Here is a 19,667-nt window from a genome sequence, read left to right on the forward strand (position 1 = left end):
TCCTGAGCTTGGGGCAGCCGCGAGGACTGCATCCCCCAGGTCAAGGCATGAAGGTTGCCGCCTTGGACCTTGGGTCTCTCTTTGCCAAAATCTTCAAGCCCTCCGCGGCGCCCCGCGAGGTGCCCTCGCTGGTGGCCGCGGCCAGCCCCGCGGGGTCGGCGGGCCAGGGCGCCGGCACCTCGCCTAGCGCGGCCCCCAGCCTGGCCGCGCGCCCCCCGCTGCACCCCCCGCTCGCCGCCCCCCAGTCCCGGGCCGCAGAGGCTGCAGATCCCCCCTTCTCCCCGCCCCCGAGCTCCGAAGCACCCAGAGGCCAGCCCCCGCCGCCCTCCGCCGCCGGCCCCAGAGCCCGGGGCTTCACGTGGTCCCACGTCGAGGAGTGGGACTCCGACAGCGACCCCGAGGACGGCGGAGAGGGGTGAGTAGCTGTGGGTCCACCCCGCCGCCTTCGCAGGGACCCCACCCTCCACCGCCACACCCCTTCCCCAACCTCCCCCAACTCCCCAGGAACCGGCTTGCGCTTTGGGTCTAAGCTTATTTCTTACTTTTCAAACAAGTGGTGATGTACTTTTTTTTTTGGGGGGGGGGGTCTGGGGTTGGAACCCAGGAGCATTCTACCTCCGAGCTACACCCCTTGCCCTGTTTTTTATTCTTTATTTTGAAACAGGGTCTCACTGAGTTGCAAAGGACCTCACTAAGTAGCGAGGCTGGCCGCGAACCGCGATCCTACCGGTCTCAGCCTCCCAAATGCTGGGATTGCAAGTGCGCTCCACCACGCCAGGCTTTACTATTTTTTTTTAAATATAATTTATTTGGAAACAGGGTCTCACTGAGTTGCTGAGAGCCTCACTAAGTAGCTGAAGCTGGCTTCGAACCTGTGTGATCCCCCCATCTCAGTCGGCCAAGCGCTGGGATTACAAGCGTGCACCACCACGCGCGGCCCGGATGTATTTTTTATAAGTATGTACTTTTACTGGTGCGTTGTAATGACACATCACAGCTCACTGTGTGAACAGGAACACGGTGCTTGCTGTGTTTCCCTGCGGATCCCATCCCGCTTTTGAATTCTCTATATATTCTGGAAAGTAATCTGTCGGGTACTTTTGCCTAACTTTCTCAGAGTGAATCACCCGTTGTTTACCAAGGTAGAGGGGAAAATGGTTTGAAGGAAAGGATAGTTCCCTGGTTTTCTTGAAGACTTTCCCTGAGACTCGAAGTGCCTTTCTTTGCTGAAGGCTATAGCAGATGTGCAAGTAACCTAAGACACAGTGGATTGGTTCTAAGAAACTGGAGAACATTCTGCTTCCCCACTTTCTAAGATCAGCTCCAAGTCTTATCCCAAGTGGGATGTGTTTTCTTTGTGTGACATCTAATTAATTTACACATGGATCACATCATCTGACGTAAGCGGGACTCTAAATGCTCAGGACGCATCTGATTCCATTCTCTAGAGATCTTGAGTTTTTGCCATAGTGCCCAGAGTCACGACAAAGAAGCGACTGACTTCATGGAAACACACACGCGCACGCGCGCGCACACACACACACACACAAACACACGCATGCACGCACGTTTGCTACCAAGGGCACTGACACGTTACTCTTGCAAAATGTGTACTTTAGAACAAAGGTAAATTTTAATTTTTAATAAGCAGCAAATTTAGCTAGCTATTTTTAAGTGGGCACAAAATTTTCCACCCTTTTGAATGTTATAAAAAATAGTGTAATAATTAAAGGCAAATCAGAGGCACTGATTCACAGTTAAAGATTTCTTCATTGTACTCTAGTGAAGGAAAAAAAGTCAGGCTTATCAGCACAGCCATTCCTTGTCTGCTTCTCCCCAAAAAAGTTCTGATCGGAAGACTTTTTACTATAAAACAGATTCTACTTCATTCATAATTTAAATAAATACAACTGCACAAAACTGCCTAACGACAAGGCTAAAACAGGCAGTTATGTCATATTATTTGTCCCCTTTAATTTAAAATATTATATTATGAAATGTGCTTATCAACTGATATTTCTTCCTTTGGGAAAATTAATTGCATTGGGAAAACTGGCTGGAGTACATGTGCCTAAGGAGTGAGACCTTTGTTATCAGCAACTGGCCTTTAACACTTATGCAATTAATGTTTGATGAGGAGCAGGGCTATACTCGGACCTTATTATACTCTCATCTCAATGCTTATATCAAATAGACACTGGAATATACAACATGGTCAGATAAAGAAACAATGCTACTTTCAGTTCTTAGCCATATTAGCCATGTTTATTTTGTCCAAAATACTGTAATAGATATTTTTGAACAGCACTGCAGTTAGCATTATTTATAGAAGAAACTATTCTCTATTAGCAAATTCAATTTCACTAAAAGCAAATAAATTAAATTTTCAATAATTTGGCCTTGAAATAGAAAATGCACGTGATATATGAAAACATATACGTGTTTCAAGAATCTCACTGCTGCATGTTCTGGCTGTCTGTAATAAAATATAAAGATATGGGCAGAGGCAGCATAGCAGACCAGCCCTCCAAGGATACATTTTTCTTTTTAGATACAAAACTACTTCTTTACTCCTTTCTTTCATTGCACCCATTTTTTTTAATTTGTGTGTGTGTGTGTGTGTGTGTGTGTGTGTGTGTGGTGCTGGGGTTGGAACTCAGAGCCTCCCCATGCTAAGCAAGTGATCTACCACTAATGCACATAATCACTATAATGTAGAAAGGGGCAGAAAGAAAGGAAGAAAGTATTAAGATAAAATTTTCTTCTTTTATTACAGACCATTTGCACTTAGATGTATATTTTTCCCCTCCTGAATGTCTGTGATGGCTGTTAAAAAAATAGAATAAGTAAATATTATAAGACAGCCAATTTAAATTCTCTCCCTGCAAGCTCATCTGTCGATTAGAAATACCTGCTACTGCTAATGTGATGGATTAATATTAAAACTGAGGCCGGGGCGGGTGTGGTGGCCTCATGCTTGTAATCCCCGCGCTTGGGAGGCTGAGACAGGAGGATCGCCCGGGTTCAAAGCCAGCCTCAGCTACTTAGTGAGGCTCTCAGCAACTTAGTGAGACCCTATTTCCAAATAAAATATAAAAAAAGGTCTGAGAGTATAGCCCGGAGGTAGAAAGCCTCTGGGTTCCACCCCCAGTACCACCAAAAAAAAAAAAAAAAAAAAAAAAAAAAAAAAAAACCTGATAATTTAATTTGAAAAAGCCTAGGGACCTGGAAAAAGAAAAAACAGTTCATGTAGAGGGAGGAGGGAGAAAAAAAAAAAAAGAGTAGCTAGAAAGAATGTGAATACATGTAAAACAAATTGAAATGCCTTCCTCAGAAACAGAGATCTAATTTTAAGACTATTGGGCTCAGTTATAAAGAAAAATATTAATTCAGTTTTATACATCTATGTTTTTAACATGTTAAGCATTTTTTCATTTGACTATACTTTGCCTTTGTTAAAACTAAAATCGCCAAGTCATTTAAATAGGAAAACATTCAAACTCTCTTGCAATTCAGGGACTTTTCCTTCCAGTAAGATGTCGATTAGAAGCATGGGTCTTGATCTTTGACCCAGGGAGTCAATAAATGAATGGCCCATGGAGCTTTCATACGACATACTGGCTGCTACATCTGAACCAGGAAGGAGGATACTGAGTTCTCTTTCCTTCCTTCACTGCCTTGCACCCCATATGTGATCCAACACTGTATACCTTCATGCTTACCTCCCAGTGCATTTCATTTATACACGACACTGCATGGACCCTGTTTTTCCTTGATCTTCATCTCTCTTCACTGCCTCTTTTTGTTACTTCTGGTTCAAATCACACAATTATCATGCTGTAAAGGCTTTACTCATTTGTCCTGCAAATAAAAGATTTCCTAGGCGGTGAGAGCTAAGTAGGTAGGTAGATAAATAATTGCTGCATATGAAGGTTGGTAGATTATAAACGTCATGTAAGCAGAAAGTATTCATATCTTTCCTAAGTTATTGCTGTTACATGTACTAATTCCCCCCCCCCACCGAATGATTATATTCTGTTGTTAAAATTATACTAGGGTGGGCATGTTATAGGAGCTGCCTAAAAGGGCTTGTCAAGACAGCTGACAGTAAAATGTTTGTAGGGATTCATACTCCAATTCTTTTGTTATTAAGTTGATCTAACATTGGGGTGAAGCCTAAGGATCCAGAAATCAGACAACTTGGATTCTAATCTCAAACCATTTACTGAGTATTTCTGGGCAAGTTATTTATTCTTTCCAAGCTGTAGCGGAGGCAGTAATAACACTTTCCACAAAGTGGTATTCCCAAAACAATTTAGTAAGTGCCCAACACATGGAGAAGTGTTTGGAAAATTATTACAATCTGTCTTTTGGCACAAAAATTAAAAATGAGAACATGTCAGATTAAAGAAAATATCCTAGGGAGAGAAAAGAATGAGAGAAAAATGATTCATTTTTATTATCTATCCTTTGATTTTTTTTTTTTTTTTTTTTTTTTTTTTGGTGGTACTGGAGTTTCTGGAAGCCCTTCTACCTCCAGGCTACACTCCCAGACCTATTTTTATATTTTTATTTGGAAACAGGGTCTCTTAAGCCAGTGCAACTGGCTTCGAACCTGTGGGATCCTCCTGTTTCCGCCTCCCAAGCGTGGGGATTACAAGCGTGCGCCACTGCGCCCGGCTATCTATCCTTTGATTTTAATATATGACATCTTTAAATTCAGTTATCTGGGAGAAGGATTACATTACAGGCTGCTCTTTAATCATTATTTTCCCTGCAAAATTCACAAAAAGTAAAGTTCCATTCAGTTAGCATTAAAACTGACTGCTGTATGACATGAAGAAGAAAATATATTTACCACTGTGGATCAAACTTTTACATTTTACAGTAGTATCACAAATCACATATGCCCAACCCTTGGTATAGCAAATGTCCATCCTTACCCCGTAACCTTGGGTTTGTATTCACATCTGATACCCCTTATTAGACTCCAAACATTTTGTTTTGTGTTGCTGTAAGCAACCCAAAGCTTTGGGTAAATACTTATTAAGTGAATAAATAAAAATATTTTCTTCCTCATATAATTCACTTTCACAAATTCCTAATCTAAAAGTAATTTAAATGCTCTTATTTGTGAATAATTTTTGCCTTGGACCTTTTTGCCTCATTGTCGTGGAGCTGGGACCTTGTATTCCACGGGGATGAATGGTGAGCTCAGAATACAATTATCATATGACTAATACGAAGTCATATGACCATGACTTTCACTGAGCATACTAATGGACTTTACACAGCTTTCCATGTCTTACATTTGCTTAAGCCCAAGAAAACAATTTTGTTTTAACTGTCTTAGGCAGTAGTGGTTTTTTTCCACTTTAAATTATCCTCTTTATTTTGTTATTATATTTAAAAATATTGAAAGTTATGTTTGGGATAGAAGTTGTACATTCTTTTGCTGTGTATTTAAAGAACACGTTTTGAGGTTTTTCTAATACAAAAGTCAACATGTACAGTACTTGATATGTGCCAAGAACATAACAGCAGTCACATGATGGAATTTGACACCTTTAGAGTTGTATAACATAATGGTAATTATGTTGTACAATAGCAACTCGTATAATGCTAACTTTTTAAAATAATAACATTTTAAGTTAATATAATTTTAAAGCATAACTGAAGTTGATTCAAATCTAATTTTATACTTTTTCATAGAATCCCAAGAATGTTAATTAAGTGTTCATATTAAATATCTTACTTAACCTCTTTTAAGCCTCATCTTCTCTTTCATAAAATGTAAAGAATAATACTTATTCAAATAAATATTGTAAGGACTAAAAAGACAATATATACAAAATTATCTCTGTGGTGGGTGGCATATAAACACTAAATAATTATTGCACATTTTTGTAATATTCATTTTTCTAAGTACATTTTTATTAATTAACTATAATCAGGCATCTTTTGCACAAGGTAGAATTTGTTGCTAAAAATCTTCAATGAAAGTTAATGTATTATTTTTTTTCTTTTTTGTGTGGTACTGGGAATTGAACCTAGGGACATTCTACCTCCGAGCTACACGGCCAGTCCTATTTTTTATTCTTCATTTTAAAACAAGGCCTCACTAAGTTGCAGAGAGCCTCACTAAGTAGATGAGGCTGTCCCTGAACCTGGATCCTCCTGTTTCAGCCTCCCAAGTACTGGGATTACAAACTGTGCCATTATGCCTGGCTCTAATATATTATTTTCTAAACATTAATTGCCAACCTATATTTAACAAATATCTATTCCATCTAACATTCATATGGCACTTGACTTTCTGAATTATCAGAGCAAAAACTGGAAATGAGGCATATCATTAAAGAATAGGAAAAAGAAGATGAATGTTGCAGGAGAGGTTTCAGACAAATGGTCACAAGCATAAGCTAAGAGAGGACGATGCTCATAGATTAAGCTACAGAGAAAGGGGGTATGAAGGATTGGAGGTGAAACTGGAATACCTATTGATTTGGGGGTGGGACATTCTAGGACACTAATACTGTGAACAAAAGCAAAGAGGTACAGAACTACATGGCACTTGAGGAGTGTCACTTAGGAGCTAGCTTTTGAAGAGACTTAAAAGAAAGCCAGGGGGAGCCTTGGATACCAGGCTCTGTTTTGTTAACACTGGAATGTGTTTATGCAAAGAGGTGGCAAGAGCAGCCTAAGCTTTAAAAGGATTAGGATCACGCATATAGGGAGATCCTAGAGTCTCTCAATAAATTCTGTGAGAGGATGAGGTAGAGATGCAGGGGCTTAGGTATGAATATAATCAACATGAAGATATTGGGATGACAAGTATCACAACACATTAAGGAAGTGGAAGGGAGCAAGAGAAAGGATGCCCTTACCTGCCTGAGAGGAGAATGTCATTACCAACAAAGAGAGACGCAGAAACACAGAGGTGTGTTTGTCAGGTAGATGGGATTTTCTTTGGTATACACGTTACATCGAAATCTTGGAAAAGAATGAGAGAACAGAGAAGAGTTCAGGCATGAAACTGGACATTTATGTGTAGAATTTGGCAGAATGATAAGGACTGGAAATATAAATAACTTTCCACAGGGTTGATGGTGAATACAGATAGCAGTGGAAATTATATAAGGAATTTCATTATATACGATGCAAGATACTTAGTGTTCTTTACTTTTGGTGCTGGGTGAGTTAAGCTCTTTTCAAATGAGAGATGTCTCCTCTGTCTTGCTAGACTAATGTTTCTCAATGTGGGTTCCATTTATTACCTGCTAGTAATGGCCGATTTGGTACTTTCTACCTTCTACCTATTCATGAAAAGTCCAGAAAGTAAGCACAAGCATTTCAAAACCTTTGTAAAAACTGACAACCAATCGACTCTGATAATAAATTACTCGAATTCATATTTTTGTATCTTCTTCTGATTTTATTTTCTTATTAATTTATTTTATTATATTTTAAAGTATTTGTCTACAGTGAATTGGAAGAATTTTTTAAGTGATTTAACACTACAGACACTTTGAGACACATTGAGTAGACTTTACTAAATAACTGACCCCACTGACCAAGAGATTCAGGACACTTAGATGAGGAGACAACCAAGTGATTATATTACTCTCTTTATAATATGGGAATAAAGAATGGGCAAATAGCATCCTTTGATTAAACATGAGATTTTCTATGCTGGTCATATAATCTGGACTTGAGGATGTGCTCAATTTACAGTGCCTTTGAGAGGTGTGGCCTGGGAGATAAAGCTTGCGGCCAAAAATTCACTGTTACAAAGGACAGAGTTGCTATTCCTTATTCTTGCCTTCATTAGAACTGACATTGTCAGGCGTGGCCTACCAGAGTAGTCATAGTTCATTCTAAGCACTCAGTGGCAGTTTCTCTCATGAAGCATAATCCACAGACAGACCTTGACAGGAAATTTTTAAACATGGCATGCTCTCTTTTCCCGTTACCCCTCTATAGTCCTTGTTTGGGACGAGTCCCTTGCTTAAAACTAATAGATTGTTGCAATTTATTAATCCTTCTGCATCTCACAGGAAGGAATCATGTCATGAAGAGAAGGGGTCAGGAACCTCATGCCACATGAGGGGATTTCTACATAGCTTAGATTTAATTCGTATTTAAAGCTCAGATTCTGCCAAAATGGTAGAAAACAAACTCAGTTATCTGGGATCGCTTCCTTCTTTATGTTAGTTTGGAGCCTTATTCTGCTGGGTTTCCATGGCTCTAGGATAGTAAGTGATGGGGAAGAAACTCTCTGTTATTTGATGGCCTCATCTTGCTGGAAAATGGAAATCTCTATGTCTTTTTGTCCTTCTTGACAAGCCAGGCCTCCTGCACACGCTGGCCAAGGTCCTCTGTGATAGGAGTCTCTCCCCCTGGTTTCTGCGGTGTTCCTGGTGGCCCCTTACATCACTGCACTGCTGTCTCTGTTTTCTGAAGCAATAACAAAAAATACCTTTGGATTTCTCAAAATGGGAAGATACAAAGAAAAATAATCAGTTAAATTTAAGAATAATCCCTCATATATTCTTCAGATAAAGGAAGCACATTCTTCACTCCTGTGTGCAAGGCAGATATTTATTTCATTTAACAACATCCAAACCACATTTTTGGGTAGGCATAGTTTTACAACCCATAGGCGACAGTTTCCAGAATAACCTGAACATTTTATGATCTTACAAGAAGCATAGTAGTTTCATTTCTAAGTTAATTCTAGAAAGCTATAATTTTAGAATATGAAATATATTTTAAAGAAGTGAGTGATATATTCTCAAGAAAAGATCTACTTCATCCAGACTTTTATTTTATTTATTAATCTTTGTAAGCATATTTACTGGTTGATATGAGCATTGTTCAAATATATAGTATTCTACAAATATTTGAAATAACAGCTGGCAATTCATTGCCCACTAGGAACTAAATACTGCATACATGTTTTATACATTTTGATGAATTTCCCAAACAAATACACAAGATAGGAAATTTATTTCCATTTTACAGATGAATAAATTGAGGTTCAGAAAGGATAAGAAAGTATGCAATTCTACATAGCCACTATGTGAAAAGTATGAAATTCAGTTCCAGGCAGTCAGTTGATATCATCCACACATATGTATAAGTAAATGTTCTAAGTTTTCTGTTTTTTCTGTTGTTGTTGTTTTTGAGGTACTGTGGATTAAACCCAAAGGTATTCTACCTCCGAGCTACCCTTAGCCCTATTTTTTAATTCTTTATTTTTGAAACAGAGTCTCACTAAGTTACGGAGTGCCTCACGAAATAGCTGAAGCTGGCCATGAACCCAACATCCTCCTGTCTTAGCCTCCCAAGTACTGGGATTATAAGTGTGCTCCACCACTCCTGGCTTAAGCAAGTGTTCTTAATGAATTGTTTAAGATGGTAATGAGGCTTAAAATTTGCTTCTAAAGTAAGGGTTTTTTTCTGTAAAAGAAAACTGATTCTAAAGAATTATTTTCTTTCCAATAAAAAACTAAAAAAATAAGAAAAATCATGTAAGTCATTTAAAATTATTTTCCTCAAAATAATAGCCCAATTAGTACTGATAAGGAAACAAATACCAGTTGTCATAGTCAAGACTTTATACAAATAAACCATTCATTTTGTCAAGTCACTTCCAGTTCATTATATAATTGTTTCTTATTATTTTGTGTATGTTTAATGCCAAATCAAATAGTTTCTTATTATTTTGTGTATATTTAATGCCAAATAAAATATTTTATTCTAAAAAAACAGATAATGAGAAAGCATTGTCTTACTAGGAAAAAAAAATGGAGAAGCAATTAAATGTGGCACTTTCTAAAGGAAGGCTATCCCTCTTCATTAGCAATTTTTGTGTGTGTGTGGTACTGGGGTTCCTGGAAGCCCTTCTACCTCCGGGCTTCACTCCCAGACCTATTTTTACATTTTTATTTGGAAACAGGGTCTCTTAAGCCATCCTCCTGTCTCTGCCTCCAAGCGCAGGGATTACAAGCCTGGGCCACCACACCCGGCTTCATTAGCATTTTCTTAATTAGAGTTTTCACTTAAAGGTTTAGAAGAAGCATCATAATTAAATACTGACAACTGTAATCCTTGTCAGCACTAATCTTTGTGTTTATCTAATGAGTATATTTTTTTGACACAACATTGAATATTTTAGATCTTTTTTTTACTATTGACTTCTAAAATAAATAATTTTAAGGATCTAAAGGGTGAGAAATTTTTATTTTAAAGATTTATTAAAGTGGAGATTTTAAAATTAGTCATTGACTTCAAAACCTTACAATAAAATTTACTTAATAACATGTCAAAATTACATTCAAAATCATGTAATAGTTGAGTGTGGTGGTACACACTTGTAATCCCAGCATTTGGGAGGCTGAGTCAGAAGGATCGCAGTTCTTGGACAGCCTCAGCTACTTAGTGAGGCCTTTGCAACTCAGTGAGAGCCTGTTTCAAAATAAGGAATAAAACATTAGGACTGCAGGTGTCGCTCGGAGGTAGAATGATCCTGGGTTCCATTCCCAGTATTGAAAAAAAAAAAAAATCATGGAATCCTATAAAGCTGTAAAAAATTATTGATGGCAATTACTGAATTTTAATTTTTACAAACATGCATCTTAACTACCCTAACAGTGACCTCACATATGCACACTGTATAGTTTGTTGCCATGATGTCACCATTCTACAATAGTTGTCTTTCTGTCCCTATTACTTTTACTGACTCCACTAAAATTTTAATTTTGATCCTTTTGTATTTTTTTCTTGATCTTGTAATGGAGTGTAACCATTTAGCTTTTTTATTTTTTTAAATGCATTTAACTTTTTTTATTTTTTATTTTTTGAGGTACCGGGATGGAATCCAGGGGCATTCTACATCTGAGCTACACCCCCATCCCTATCTTTTATTATTTATTTTGAAACAGGGTGGTACTATGCCTAAGCCTGCCCTGCCTACCCAAGAGAATATATGTTTGTTTTACTTCTTTCTTTTATTTATTATTATTATTATTGTTGTTGTTGTTGTTGTTGTTGTTATTTATTATTATTATTATTATTATTATTATTATTATTATTATTATTATTTTGGTGGTACTGGGGGTGGAACCCAGGAGCTTTTCTACCTCCAGGCTATACTCCCAGACCTATTTTATATTTTACTTGGAAACAGGGTCTCACTAAGTTGCTGAGAGCCTCAGTAAGTAGCTGAGGCTGGCTTTGAACCTGTCCCATCCTCCTGTCTCAGCCTCCCAAGCACTGGGATTACAAGTGTGCGCCACCATGCCCAGCTACTTCTTCCTTTTATTAAATTCTCACTGATCCAAATAGGTCTCCATATGAATGGAGAAATTGTTTGATGAAATGTGTATTGCCTTTTAAAAAGATGTAAAGAAGGAATCTAAAAAGAAAAAATACTTTGGTAAAGAAACTATAAAATGAATTCAGAACATAGAATATTCTTCAAGATAACTGACTTCCTCTCTTTTAAATTGTCCACAGGATTAAGGACTTACGGCAAATGTGAAAGAAGTGGGGTTTTTTTTAGATTAAAATAAACTAAGAAGACCTATAAACAGTTTAAAATGTTCAGACAGAATTCTAGTTTAAAAATATAGTTGTAAAAGACAGTAGAGACAATTAGATTTTAAATGCTCTTTTAGAAAGTGAATTTTGAAGTAGCTACATGTAGAATGACATTTTAAACTTTCTTTCAAATAATTTAAAATAAAATACATGTCAATAAATGAAATGTGGCAAAATGTTAACCACAGTTAAGTCTAAGTGATAGGTATAATTGATATTTGTACAAAATTTTCAACTCTTCTCTGTGCTTAAAGGTGCTATAGGAAAACGTTAGAAAGACTATTTTACATAATTATTAAATAAATAGAAATTAAACACTTCTCAATAGAAATGTTTAATCTTTTATTTGTATCAGAAATTTCATAAATAAGAAATAATTTTTTTTCAGTACTGGGGATGAAAACCCAGGGGCATTCTATCTCCGAGCTACACCCCCAGGCCTATTTTTATTCTTTATTTTGAAACAGGATCTCAGTTAGGCGTGGTGGCGCACACTTATAATCCCAGCATTCGGGAGGCTGAGACCAGAGGATTGCGGTTCGCAGACAGCCTCGGCTACTTAGTGAGGCCCTGCGCAACTTAGTGAGATCCTGTTTCAAAATAAAGAATAAAAAATAGGACAGGGGGTATAGCTCAGAGATCAAATGCCTCTGGGTTCCATCTCCAGACCCGCAAAAAAAAAAAAAAAAAAAAAAAAACAAGAAAAGAAAAGAAACAGGCTCTCACTGAGTTGCAGAGGGCCTCACTAAATAGCTAAGGATGTCAGCAAACTGCCTCCAGGTCTGGTCACAGCCTACCGAATGCTGGGATTACAAGCATGAACCACCACTGCTGGCAATAATCTAAATTTTTAGATGATGAACATTTAAATAATGAACTAGATGGTTGTCGGGGCCCACTTGGCTGGACCGAGATGGCACCCAGGCTTGTTGCCAGTGTGGACTCAAGATGGCACCTAGGCTTGCAGCCAAGTCACGAGGCTCACGAGGCTGGCGGTGCCCTAAGCCTGCGCAGTGAGCCCTATCAGGTGCCCTATGGATGATCAGTGACGCAGCGCCTCATGCTACCACCAGCCCGCCTATGAGAGGGTTAGAAATGCGCATGCCCTAGCTGTGGGAAGCTTGGGGTTGGTGGAGTGATGAGGGAGGGGTTATGAGACTGATATATATTTGCCTGCTGTGCGCATTGGCACCAGAAGCAGCAGCAGCAGCAGCAGCAGCAGCATTATTATTATTGAGAAGGAGCATTAAAAGAGGAAGTAGCTTCATCAACAGAGTCGGCGTTCGTTTGTTCCTTCCCTAGGCTCTGCTGGTCAGAGCCTTAGGGACACGATAGATGGTCATGAATAAATTCTTTCCTTTTTTAGGTTGTTTCCTAAAATTTAATGTTCCAAATACCATATCTCTATCCTTCTTTAAAAAAAAAATTGGTATTGGTGGATTCCTTTTGTAGAATTTCAAGTTTCAGAGAAGAAACAATTATTGGGGGAAGAAAGGGGAAGTGGAAATCATGATGGGTCCTAGAGCAAGAGAAGTGAGTATTTTTTAATTTTGTGAACAGGGAATAGGAATGGTGCGAGAAAGAAGAAAGAAAAGATCCTGTGCTCATCGTCCACACCTCTGCAGTCAAAGTCTGCTCATCCCCGTGTAGTTTAGTATCAGCACAAAGAACCAGAATAAGTTTTAAAATGAAGACTCTATTATCTATTATCTTATCTGTGAAAGAATACATGAGTCTTATTTTTGGCTAAGTATGGTTGTTAGTTTATGTGGCCTGCCGCAGTGATCATCATGTCTGTACCCTGAGGGCTGGGTTAATGGGTTAATGAAGAGGGGCTTGGCTAATAATGTGGAGAGGCAGCTCCCCATGGCCTTTCACACTCTTGTATATTTTTGCTGGTTCTTTATTGGGGCCATTTCTCAGGGTTGTGTTTTAAATGAACACCCTTAAAAGATGGGGGATAAAATCGAGGCTGGCTGCAGGCCGCTACAGAAGGCTGGCTGCCCACTCTCAGTGTTTGTTTCCCGTTTTGTTTTTTGCTTTTTGGGGTTTGTTTCATAGCCTAGTCCATTGCACCAAATACCCACGTGGGCACTGAGGTCCAGGGAATACACAGATTCTGACACTCTGGCTACTGGCATAAGTAATAGCCTTTCATCTCTGATCCCAGACTCTTGTACTTTAAGCATCTACAAAACTCCTTCATAGTACCAGTCAGTCAACACAATGGTTTCAAAGAATTATGTGATAGAAAATGTTTATGACATATATGTTATAAAACTTAAGCCATCTTTTTATGCAAAGCATGACAATAGCTAAAACTGTTAGGCAAAAATTCTATTGTGAAAACATGCAATCTCTTACCATAGGAGAAGGGAATAATACTCACACAATGAGATACTTGGTGGTGAATAATCACTTTGTTATCTGGGCCATCCATTTCCCAAAAAGGACAGAATTATGAGCTGTGTATAGTGGTGCACTCCTATAGTTATAGTACTTGGGAGGCTGTGACAAGAGGATCACAGTTTCAAGACCAGCCTTAGTAACTCGAGAAGGCTTTCATCAACTTAGGAAGAGATCCTGTTTCAAAATTTAAAAAAAAAAAATTAAGGCTGGGGATATAGTTCAGACATAGAATACCCCCCTGGGTTCTATCCCCACTATCAATAATAAAAACAGAATTATGATCAAATCCTAAGATACATCTAAATAATAATTTTTTGAGTAGGAAACTGAACTCAAGTGTATTCTTCCACACTTGAGGCAGAGGGTGGGTTAGTTTTCAGCATTTTCAAATTTCCATACAACACAACCTGGTGAGAGGTCCTGGGGAACAGAGGTCAGTAACAATTGCAGATCTTTGCTGGTGGCCTTTCACAAACCTTTCATTTTCTTTCAATACTTTTTTCTATAAATAATAATGGCATTTCAGGCCCTCAACTTGCTGTTTTGTGATGTGTCTGTCACCTCCCATCTTGAACTGTGTCCTTCTCACTGAAAGAGATAGTCGTTAGGATAACCTCCTTACCTGCATCCCCTTCTGAGGCTCTCTGGACCATGGTCTCTGCAGAAGGATGCAGCCCAGGATGTTTCTCAAACACAGAGCAAGGAGGCTCTTTTCGTTTAGCAGATCAGAGCCAACATGGGAACTGAAGAAGGCAGTCATTCTATTATCTGGCCAGGAAGTGGGAAACTGCCAAGATGGGATATAAGTATAATGAGTATGCTTCTCATGAGAATGTTCATGGAAGGTGAGAGTCAGCAGGCATCCCTGTTGTAGTGCTGTTGTCAAGTGTAAATGAAATTTGCGTAGTAGAGTGCTTGACTGAGATATAGGAACTTAATAAATGTTAGGAAATGATTGTGAATATTATTGTTAATAGTTGTAGCTGAAGGACACTTTGAAAGAAGGTGAAGAACAGAGTCCACAAGGTAAGTTGACCATAATAACCAAAAACTTGAAAGATGAGGGCAGAACAAAATATGAGATGGAGGATGAGATGCTGAAGAAGCAATAACAAAGGTCTCAGTCATCTTAATAACCATGGCTCCTTCGCTGTCTTCCACAAACTGATGCTGAAAGAAGGGTGAGATGATGCCTTATTGCCAGAGAGGATGAATGACTGTCATGCCATCAAAATTCCAGAGCCAGGTGATGTGGTACACACCTGTAATCCTAGTATTTAGGAGGCTGAGACAGGAGGATCGCAGGTTTAAGGACCGCTTCAGCAACTTAGTGAGACCTTCAGCAACTTAGCAAGACTTTGTTTCAAAACAACAACAAAAGGGATGGGGATTTAATTCAGAGGTAGAATGTCCCTGGGTTCAACCCCCAGTACCAAAAAACAAAAGCAACAACAACAAAAACCTCCAAAAAATTCAGTTCTCAAAAGCCTGCCATTTCTGTTCCTCCTTTTTGGCTAGCATTTCCCTGTGGGACCCAAATTCTTGTTTTTCTATTTCAGTAATCCCCACATAATGAAATCTTTTCATCACCATAACTGTTACTTATCACTATTACTTATCCTACTACTTATCCTATTACTTATCGCTAAGTGTACTGGAGTAAGGCTCACTGCTTGTCACCAAAAAGAATAAACTGACCCACATTTTTCTCCAAACTAACATCTTCTCAAGTTCCCCTTCTCTTGCTGGACGGGTATGGTTTATCCACTCTCCCAGCATTCTGCCATCTGGAGGTCTGATGATTAATTTTGCCAGTCATATTCATCAATGTGAATGAGCTAAAAGATGTTCGGATAGCTGAAAAAAACATTATTTCTGGATGTGTCTGAGAGAATATTTTTGGAAGAGATTGGTGGACTAAGAAGATCTGCTCTTACCAGTGTGTGAAGTGATCCATCCATTGAGGGCCTGGATAGGAGAGAGAAAATGCAGAGTAAGGGCTCATGCCGTTACTTCTGGAGCAGGGGCATCCATCTCTTCTGCCCTCAGATACTGGGGTACCTGGATCTTGGCCCTCATACTCTAAGACTTACACCAGCAGCATCCCACATCCCACTTCTGAATTCTCAGGCCATTGAATCTAGACTGGGATTTACACCATCAAGTTACATAATCAACTTCCCTGGTTCCAGGCCTTCCCTGGTTCCAAAACTGAATTATACTACTGGCTTTCTTGGTTCTCCAGCTTGAATATGGCAGGTTGTGAGACTCAATCCCAGCCTCCATAATTGCTCAAGTGGATTCCCATTATAAACCTCTTGCTATTTGTTTACATATATATCCAGTTTGCTCCATTTTCTTGGGAAACTCTACTAATACAGGGGGGATTAAGAAAGGCTTGCTCTTTATATTTGGGTAATGTATGACCTTTCAAAAGTTTTATTATTGCATTGAAATTATACACCATATTGAGAGTCATTGTGACAGAAACACACAGGCACACAGACAGCTCTTGGTGTATTCTCCTCCACATCCTGCCCCTCTTCTCCCTCCTCCCTCCCTTCACTTGTTGGAGAAATTGGCAGGCATATCTTCACATATTGTCATAGTAGTATTTGAATTGTTTCCTTCTTTAGCCATCCCTGCCTCTTTCCCTCCCGAAATCCCTCCGCCAATCCCCTTCTACTACTCTGTAGATCTCTCCATGTTTATTTAAAGTCCCTTATATTTCTATTCTCTTTGGGGTTTGAGCTAATTTTTTACTTTATTATCAAGGTTTGTTGAGGAATAGAGTGGAATTTTATTGTGGTAAAGTTGTTCTGTGTGTCAATTACAAAAGTTGACCACAGTTGCTAACTGTAATCCTTAGGACAGGCAACAATACAGCTGGGGTTGATTGTACTACCTAACAGCAGCCGATGATGTCTCTCTTTCCCACCCCACACTTAGTGGCCTCACAGTGGTAGTGTGAGATCAGCCATGGGAGGGAGCATGGACGCCTACAGGTCTGCAAACACCTCATGTCAGGGCTTTTGTTTCTTCCAGAGAGTTGGCTTAGCAACACACTGCTGCTAATAAGACGTATGTTGACTTCCAGAGCCATCCTGGATATGTCAGGCAGATTGAAACTAAAGGATGTTTTCACAAAAACCATTGGGGTTACTGAATATGGTTCTGTTGTATGAACATTCAAAATAGACATTTGGGAGCCTGCACCCAGGAATCACCCAGTACCAGGTCTCTGCCTAGTGGTTTTCAATGTTTGATTGCTGGTTTGTTTCTTCCTTCTACAACTCCCACCAGAGGATGTGGTTTCACTGAGCAGTTACAATTACCGTACTTACATCCTTACTCTCCACACAGCAAGAGTAAATGGCTGTGAGTGAAAGGGATGGCCTGAAAATAGTCTATTTCATAATGCAAATCACTGGTAAAATTAGTCCTATGTTTGAAGAATCACACCTCTCAACTGATAGCAGAGTTAAGGAACATGGTTTTAGATTATATATGGGTGAGAAGAAATTCTACTCTGGATGACTACATTGCAATATTTTTTGTCTCCAAGATCTATTTAGCCAAAAGTTGGAAAAAGAAAAACCAAACATAGAACAACAGAACATTCTATAGAACACCTTAGCACACAATACTTTTTTTCATTCTTATAATAAATAACATGTATTTTTTATCTTTATTACAATCTGTGCTTAATGGAAATATGTCTCTTCTACTCCAGAGCTCATAATATTTGTCAGTTCAAGGTCAATATTAAATTCAGTTTATTTAAGATTAGAATGTTTATCTTTACTACTTAGTGTATTTCAGTTGTTGTTCATTTGGTTAATACACTCTGAGTTTAGCTGGTGTGTGTGTGTGTGTGTGTGTGTGTGTGTGTGTGTGTGTGTTCAATATACTTCTGGTTCATATATTTGCTGTTCCTGTTAGAAAACTGTTTTTGCCCCACAGTGACCATGAAGCAGAATACCAAATCTACTTTTCCAAACATAAAGAAGTAATGGATAATTCTTGCATTAAATCAAGTAAAGATTTCCTTGGAAGTATAATGATTATTAACATCACACACATTTCACTATAAAAATTTACTCAATTCTACTTCTAAAAATGATAGACCAGATTGTTTTAGATCAACAGCCAGCTGAGAGAAACTAGAAAGGCTGAATAAAAATTTTTAAAATGCCCCCAGAAGTTAAAGTGAACTGGAAATAAACCAGCTCTGCAGAGACTGAAACCCAGTTTCAAATCTCCTCAGCTCTTGATTGGATTAAGGTGGCCTGGGATTGTCAGGGTCCCCAGCTCAGTCTGCTATAAGAAGCAAATGTAATCCTCTATGAATTTAAGTTGCAAGCACCAACTATATATTGTTTACCAAGGACACCATTTCAATATAAGAACATGGAAATGTTTAAAAATCAATGTGTGGGCAAAGTGCTTGTAGATGTGAATATTCTAAATAAAATAAAGCTGGTATAGCCTTTATAATATCAGATCAAGTATTATTTAATAAAAACATTAGAAATCACAGGGTCATTTCATGAACATAAAAGGGTCAATCCATAAGAGGATATAAAACTTCTAAATTTATAAGCATTAATAACATATAATAAAACTATATAAAGATATGTCTATTTGACATATTTTAAACCTGGAACAGGTCACATCTGCTGCTAAGGTTTTCTCTACAGATGCAGGGGGGGAATATGTTCTTATGCTGTTTATCTAACTGTAGCAGCTGAGATCAAATAGAAAAATATAGGAATCACAAAACATAGGGAGGAGACCCTTTTATTAACCCAGATATAAACTTGTACAATAGTGAAAAACCCACTTTACAAAACAAAACAAAAAATTAAAAATGGCATTGCAGATATTGAAGAAGAGATGGTTCCTATGGGCTGGTTGTCTGTCTCTACCAAAATTTTTATGTTAAATTTCTAACCCCCAATATTTTTGTATTTTGAACGGGGGCCTTTGGGAAGTAATTGGGCTTAGTTTAGGACCTTTCAAGCCAAGATGAAGGCCCTTCCTCACCAAGAATCTAATCAACTGGCATCTTGGTCTTGGCTCCAGAGCTATGAGAAATAAAGGTTTGTTGTTTTGTTTTGTTTTTGTAGAACTGGGGGTGGAACCCAATAAAAGTCTATTTTTAAGCTACTTGGTATGTGATGTTTTGCGATAGCAGCCGGAGCTAACAGAATGGTCTTTTCAATAAATGATTTCGACTTAACCGTGCGTATCCTTCAAGATGAAAATAAACTTAATTATCTATGTGATACTGTGTATGTGTGCACATACATACACAGCGGTTTCAAGTACATTGTAGAATTAATAAAAAAAGGTAAAACAATGAAACATGAGAAAAAACTTAGGATGTGATTCATGCCTTGAGATATAAAGATCTCTTTGCTAACAGGATAATATATAATCAGTAACAAAAAAATGAAAGATTTATAAATTACTGTATTAAATAAGAACTTCAGCTAATTCAGAGAGCCATATACATAAAGATTGTGAATTAGCCCAAGCAAGCTTTGTAAGGCCAGCTGGCCCTGGTAATTGTAATTTAGTGCTAGAAATAAAGTGCTTTAGAATTTGGTTTTGAATTGAATTTAGTTTCTGTTCTGCCTTTATTTATTATC

The 19,667-nt window shown here is 38.3% G+C and overlaps 1 protein-coding gene across 1 annotated transcript in view; it reads left to right on the forward strand.

The window, feature by feature from the left end:
- Window positions 1-377: 377 nt before the first annotated feature.
- Window positions 378-19,667, forward strand: part of FAM149A (family with sequence similarity 149 member A) — a gene marked incomplete at its 3' end in the record, with an annotated part of 49,633 nt that continues 30,343 nt past the window's right edge. The window contains exon 1 of the mRNA XM_080710800.1: window positions 378-415. The remainder of the gene's footprint in view (window positions 416-19,667) is intronic.

Source organism: Muscardinus avellanarius, assembly GCF_963383645.1.
Source record: "Muscardinus avellanarius genome assembly, chromosome: 14".
NCBI classification, from domain to species: Eukaryota; Metazoa; Chordata; class Mammalia; order Rodentia; family Gliridae; genus Muscardinus; species Muscardinus avellanarius.